We start from the raw sequence: 6,230 nt of genomic DNA, 5'->3' as shown, positions 1-6,230 counted from the left end.
CAATCCTGTGATGGTCATTTCCTGCACAACAGCAGTGTTTGATTTGAGACAACACTACTTGTCAAAATCAACGCACTAAGAAAGTAGGAATGCAGCGTGGTGCATGTTAGTCTACTCGCATTGAGACACAGCGACAGAAGTTTCCAGAACAATCCTGCTGAGGTCACAGTTCACTCCCTGCACGACTCCACTGATTTAAAAAGTTATTTCTGGCGGCAGTGTGTGGGCAGTAACTCTAGCGCCTCCATGAGGCCGGAACGCTTCCTGACACACCATCACATCGCTTCATCAGACACAGAGCAGTGACGTGTTCAGCTGATGTCACACTGCCCCCTGCTGACACGCCGCACACACTACACATCTGAGCTGACACACCAAGAGCTCATTCAACACCATCATGATCAATCTGGAGCTGCACAGATTAATCACATTAAGTAATTAAAGGAACCGTTTTGTCCAATAATTGTTTTAGGGATTTTTAAGCAAATGACAAAAACAAGTGAGATTTTCAACTGGTGATCTTTGAGTTCTGGACTGTAAGACATCTGAAGACGCCACCTTGGACACCTGGGAAATTTTATATATTCTAGCTGTGACTGAGTCCCGTCACTACGGTTGAGTCTGGCTCTTTGGCGTAGAGGTCAAAGCTGTCAGGGTTGAGGGCGCAAAGCAGGACAGAGCCCAAATGCAAGACACTGGAGAGTTGACTGAAGGAGCAAAGGTGTTACATGCAGTTCGGGTGTAAAACGTCCTAACAGAGAGACAGGCAGAACGCTCCAAACACGACAGTGACCGGACGGGGACTGAACAGAAACACCAAACATATATACACCAGGGACTGACGAACAGGCGGAGCAACGCAGGTGACCGGGATCAGGGCTAACGAGGCCGGCAGGCACAGAGAGACAGGCAGGTAACTGAACACTAAACACAGGTCATATCAAAATAAGTAGAATAATATAAATAACAAACTAATCCAGACACGAGCAGACAGAACACAAATACTCTCACACCAACAAGGAACACAGACTGAAGCCAAGATTAAACAGAAACTCAAAATAACACAAACACATAACCAGGAGTAAATACAAAGACAAATGCAGGACTAAACCTAAGATACAAGACAGACAAGTACAAAGTAACACTAAACAGGGCTAAACAGAGAACACAAGGCAGGAAACATGGACCAACTGTTCCACGAACCGGGGTAGAAAACAGAGACAGGACCGACCAGGAAACAGGACAGAAATAAGGAAAATACCAAAACACCACTCAACACCAGCTGACAGATAATAACCAGACAAATAAAAACCCAGACTCAATAAGTAAAGACACCTTGAACTAAACTCAACGGAACAGATGACAGAACTACAATGAAGATACAAAACCCAGAAACAGAGACACCAAAATGAAAACACAGAGGAGGCAGCGCCAAAATCACGTAACAAGGACAACACGGGACAGGATCGGGACAAAAGTTGTTTAGTACCCTGTAGACCGGATCCGGGTGGGCTGACCGCTCTCGCCTTTCACTGCACTAGAAATAAAGTTGTAGAAAGAGCCTGCAACTAATGATTATTTTCATGGTCGATTATTTTCTCAATTAATCGATCAGTTGTTTAGTTTCTCTAACTACAAAGCAAATCTCATCTTGTAACGTGACAATAAATTTACCCTGCACCTTGTAAAATTGTGAAAAATGTCGACCAGCGTTTCCCAAAGCCCGAGGCGACGTCCTCAAACCCAAATATATTCAGTTTACTGTCACAGAGGAGCAGAGAGTCAAACCGATTATCAAAATAGCTGCAGATTAATTTAGATGAATCGTTGCAGCTCTCGTTGTAGATTTACGTTTAACATTTGGTTGAATAAAACAAAAATCTCACTGTAGAGCTGCAACAATTAATTGTTTAATGAAAATAAATCATCAGATTAATCGCTAATAAAAATAATGGTTCTCTGCAGCTGGCAGCGAGATCGCTGAGAGGTTTTCAGTGGAGCTGTGATTCTGTGATTCTGCTCTGTAACCCTGCAGGTGTTTGTGGTGAGAGTCTCTTTAACCGTCCGTGAGGATCAGATCCACCAGGGCCCCCCCAGGGTCTGCCCCCTGCTCTAAGGCCGACAGCTATGTAAACAGGAAGTATAACATAATGATGTCACATAACTTACTGGCTGAATTAGCTGTTAGCAGTTGGTGTACAGATGGATGTACAGAGAACTAAACTAAAGAGATGATTCTCAGCTTCTGCAGCGTCTTTGCTCTCAGTTCTTTCAAATGTGGCTGAACTGACCCCTTAATGTAGGAAGTGAGAGTTAAAGGAACTACTTTTTATTGTCAGGAGGGTCCAGACCCGCCGCACTCGCCAACATGGCTGTTTCTTGTGATTTTGGGTTCACTCTGCAGTAAACTATCTGCTGTTTGGCGAGCGTGTTGGTGTTTGAGCTGCGTCAGACGTTTAACCTGCTGAAACCCTCGGCGTGCAGACACACCGACGTTCACAGCCACAAAAGCAAACAACTAGAAAAATTTATGAAATTAAAATATATTTAGAGCTGAAACTATTCAAGCAGATCAACAGAAAATAAACTGGCAACTGATTTAATAATCGATTGATCAGTTAAATTAATTTGCCCACAAAAAAATGGCAAACTTTTTCAGATAAAAGATGAATCAAGATCAGATCAGCTGATAATGACGAGAATCGATGGTTGATTAAGGCGAGACGATGATTTTGCTTCAATCTGTCAATTTTTTGATTATTTGCATTTATTATTACCAGACTTTCATTAAATATACAAAACAACCTTGAATAATATATATAAATATTATTCAGTTAACTGCAGTTGTCAGTATTTTAAATGTAAAACTTTTTAAAATCAACTGAAAGTTTGTTTTCTACACATATATCAGATGTTCATGTGACAAACAGCCGTGTTTATGTGTTAGCTAAACTTTAACAGCCATTTTCTCTAAGTTAACTGCACTCTGTTTCTTACAGCCAGACGTTAACAGAGGGTTTTTAAAAAGATCTTTTATCATTCTTAATTAATGTGGCATTTTATCTGTAAACATGTGCAAAGAAAGGGTCCGTCACACACACGTAAGTTGAGCCCGAGATCAGATAAACTCCGGGTCTGTAAGCCCTGATGCTGTGAAGCTGACCTGCTCAGGAGGAGGTTCACTTCAACTAACGCTGACTTTCTCTCTGACTCCTCCTGCGGAGCCTGAAGCGGCCGTCTGACATTTCCTCATTCAGACTGTCCATATTAAAGCACATGTTGGACACAGTTACGTCTTCAGAAACACAGAAATCACGGTTAAATATCTTGAACATGACGCTTTTATGATCAATCTGTCATCGACGTTTGGACGGAGAGTTATCTTTGGACATCGTAAATTTATCCTCAGCACAGATTAAAATCTATAAGCTGCACTGTGGACATTAAGGCAGCTGTCAGGTTGACTAAAAGTGATCAGTGAACAGTAATCTTTCATCTTATAGTCGCACTGATTGAACAGTCCTGTCGTAGTTATCAGCTGGATATGACGTGAATATTTCTGAGTGAGGATGACTGTGGTGCAGCTGAAACTAATACATGTAGTTTAAAATAAAATACAAAATGAGCCAGATTGTATTAATGTAACACAGACGTCTAAAACTTCAGTCAGTTTGAACCTAGACACATTTTCCAGAGCAAAAAAATCATTATTAGAACTGCTGAGTCGGACTGTGTCTTTCCAATCACAGGTCCATGAGGAGCCTAAACTGTGTCTGATCTGTTCCGTTAATATTTTCATCGTAAGTTATTATTAAGTCCCGTCAGGTTCCAGCTGAACAAACAGGCCTGTAGCTGTTTAACATGAAGCTGCAGGAGAATTCCAGTCTGGTAAATGATGAACGAGCAGCGCTGTATAAAATGTAATATTGTTCACGTATCGATCCTTCTCTCTCTTTAGCCAATCACGGTCCGCGTCGGCACGCGTTCATATTTCTAGCTCCACCCGATTAAAATGGAGGCTCCGCCTTTATTTACCCGTTGCCATGGTGAATCGTAGTATCGGAGCTCCATCGATGAGGCTTCTTTTCATTCCCACGCACGCGCTTCTATCAGGCGCAACATACTCCGAGTTGACTGAACTTATTCTGATCAGCTGTTCTGAAACCGAAAACTCAGAGTTCAGGTTTACACACCTGCTTTCTGAAACGGGCCTCTGATTATTTTTTATTTATTTGTTCATTTGTCAGGGACAATGCAAACAGTAACTTGAACAGATGTGTTGCATACAGGGTTTCTAGCTGAAGCTAATTTTAGGCTACATGCATCACCACTACCAAGAAAACAGAATCAAACAACAACAAAACAACAGAAACACACCAGTCAGGAAACACAAAACAAAATAGTCACATTATACACATATCTCTCTATATCCGTATGGACATGTCCATTTATAAGTGCGTCGGGCATGACCGGTGAGCACAGATTTGGTTTTGTTTCAGCCAGTGTTTCACCTTCTCATTAAATGTTTTCAGATTGGTTTCTGTGTTTATTTCTGTTGGTGGGGTATTCCTACAATGGATCTCTTTTACTGACTGAAAGTGGTTTTGCCACCTTGCATTTGCCATTTGCTGATCCCATTGTCCACCCACCGTCACCCTGTGTACAGGGTTCCAATCCCAGCTTACATCTGGGTACACACTTAGACAAACAACCACTCGCACTCACACCTAAGGACGATTTTAGAAACACCAATTAATCTAGACGCATGGGTTTGGATGGTGTGAGGAAGCCGGAGCACCCGGAGAGAAGGAGAACATGTGAACTCCACACAGAAAGGTTCGAACCCGCGACCTTCTTGCTCGCTGTGAGGCAACAGTGCTAACCACTGCACCGCCGTGCCGCCCCCTGATCCCCAAGTGGGGATTATTCACACATTTAAAAATCAATTTGATAAGAGAAAACTTCATAAAACAATCATAACTAAGCAAATTATACTTTTTCAGTATTATACAATGATGCCATTTCATTGGTTTTTGATCCATTGTTTTCAGTGCTTGTTTATATGGTGATGGGTTTAACAGTTGAAGCCTGGCTCCATACAGTAAGACAGTAATAATAATATAATAATAATAATCCTTATTTGTAGAGCACTTTTCAAAAACAAGTTACAAAGTGCTTTAACAAGAGTAAAGAATAATACAAAAAAACAAGATAAGAGCATGAAAACATTGAAAAGACTAAAATACAGATTAATATAAAATTAGTAAAATACAATAAAATAAAAGGGTAAGAAAAGTAAGAAAGATGGGAGAATATCACGGCACGCATAAACAGTTGGGGTATGTAAAGTCTAATCATTCTAAAACAGTTCTAATTAGTCTTTACAGTTTAGTTTTTTTAACATGTTTCTCAAATTTAAGTTTGGGCTCAAAATGACACCTAGGAATTTAAAATCCTTGACTTCCTCTATTTCCTCTTGCTTTATTCTAATTATAAGCTTTTCTTTTGCTTTCCTTCTCATGGAAAAACACAGTGGCACAGTCTTTGTCAGACTCAGAGTTAAGTGATTGTTTTTAAGTCATAGAGACTCCCTCCATTTCGCTTGTTAATATCTCTGCAGCTGCACAGGGGGTTTTGGCTGTTACATAGATAATTGTGTCATCAGCTTCTTTACAACATGATGTAAGTCGTTTATGTTTGGGCTGAAGAGCCCATAGTCGATTTATTGATTCTTCATCAACAGAAAAGTGTCAGATTGTCTGTTTTCTGTCTCAGTAACTGAATCTTTGTTTTGAGGACGAAATAAAACATCACAGCAAAAACTGGAGTGTTGAATTAACTCTCACAGAGTTGATTTCAACACTTTTTTAGGGTTTATATAGCTCCACACTCTCCAGAGTTAAATTAACACTTTCAAAATAGTTAAAACATTTAACACTATGCCAGAGTTCCTTTTTAAACTCACAACACAGAGTTAAAGTAACACTTAGAGATTAGACAAATAACACTGCTCTTAGTTAAAGTTTTTACTACTTGTGTAGTGTTAGTTTGCCTTCCTGAAGTGTTAAATCTACACTTAAATGTGTTAAAATTAAATTATAAGAATGAATTACAATAAACAAATAATGTTTAATAACATTTATTTTTGCCTTTTCATTTGCAGTGACAGTTTATTCAAAACATTACAAATGAAGGTATAATGTACAGATTTTCATCTGAATGACTGTATG

This window comes from Micropterus dolomieu, linkage group LG19 (genome assembly GCF_021292245.1).
Source record: "Micropterus dolomieu isolate WLL.071019.BEF.003 ecotype Adirondacks linkage group LG19, ASM2129224v1, whole genome shotgun sequence".
In the NCBI taxonomy this organism is placed as follows: domain Eukaryota; kingdom Metazoa; phylum Chordata; class Actinopteri; order Centrarchiformes; family Centrarchidae; genus Micropterus; species Micropterus dolomieu.
This window is presented reverse-complemented; position numbering follows the sequence as displayed.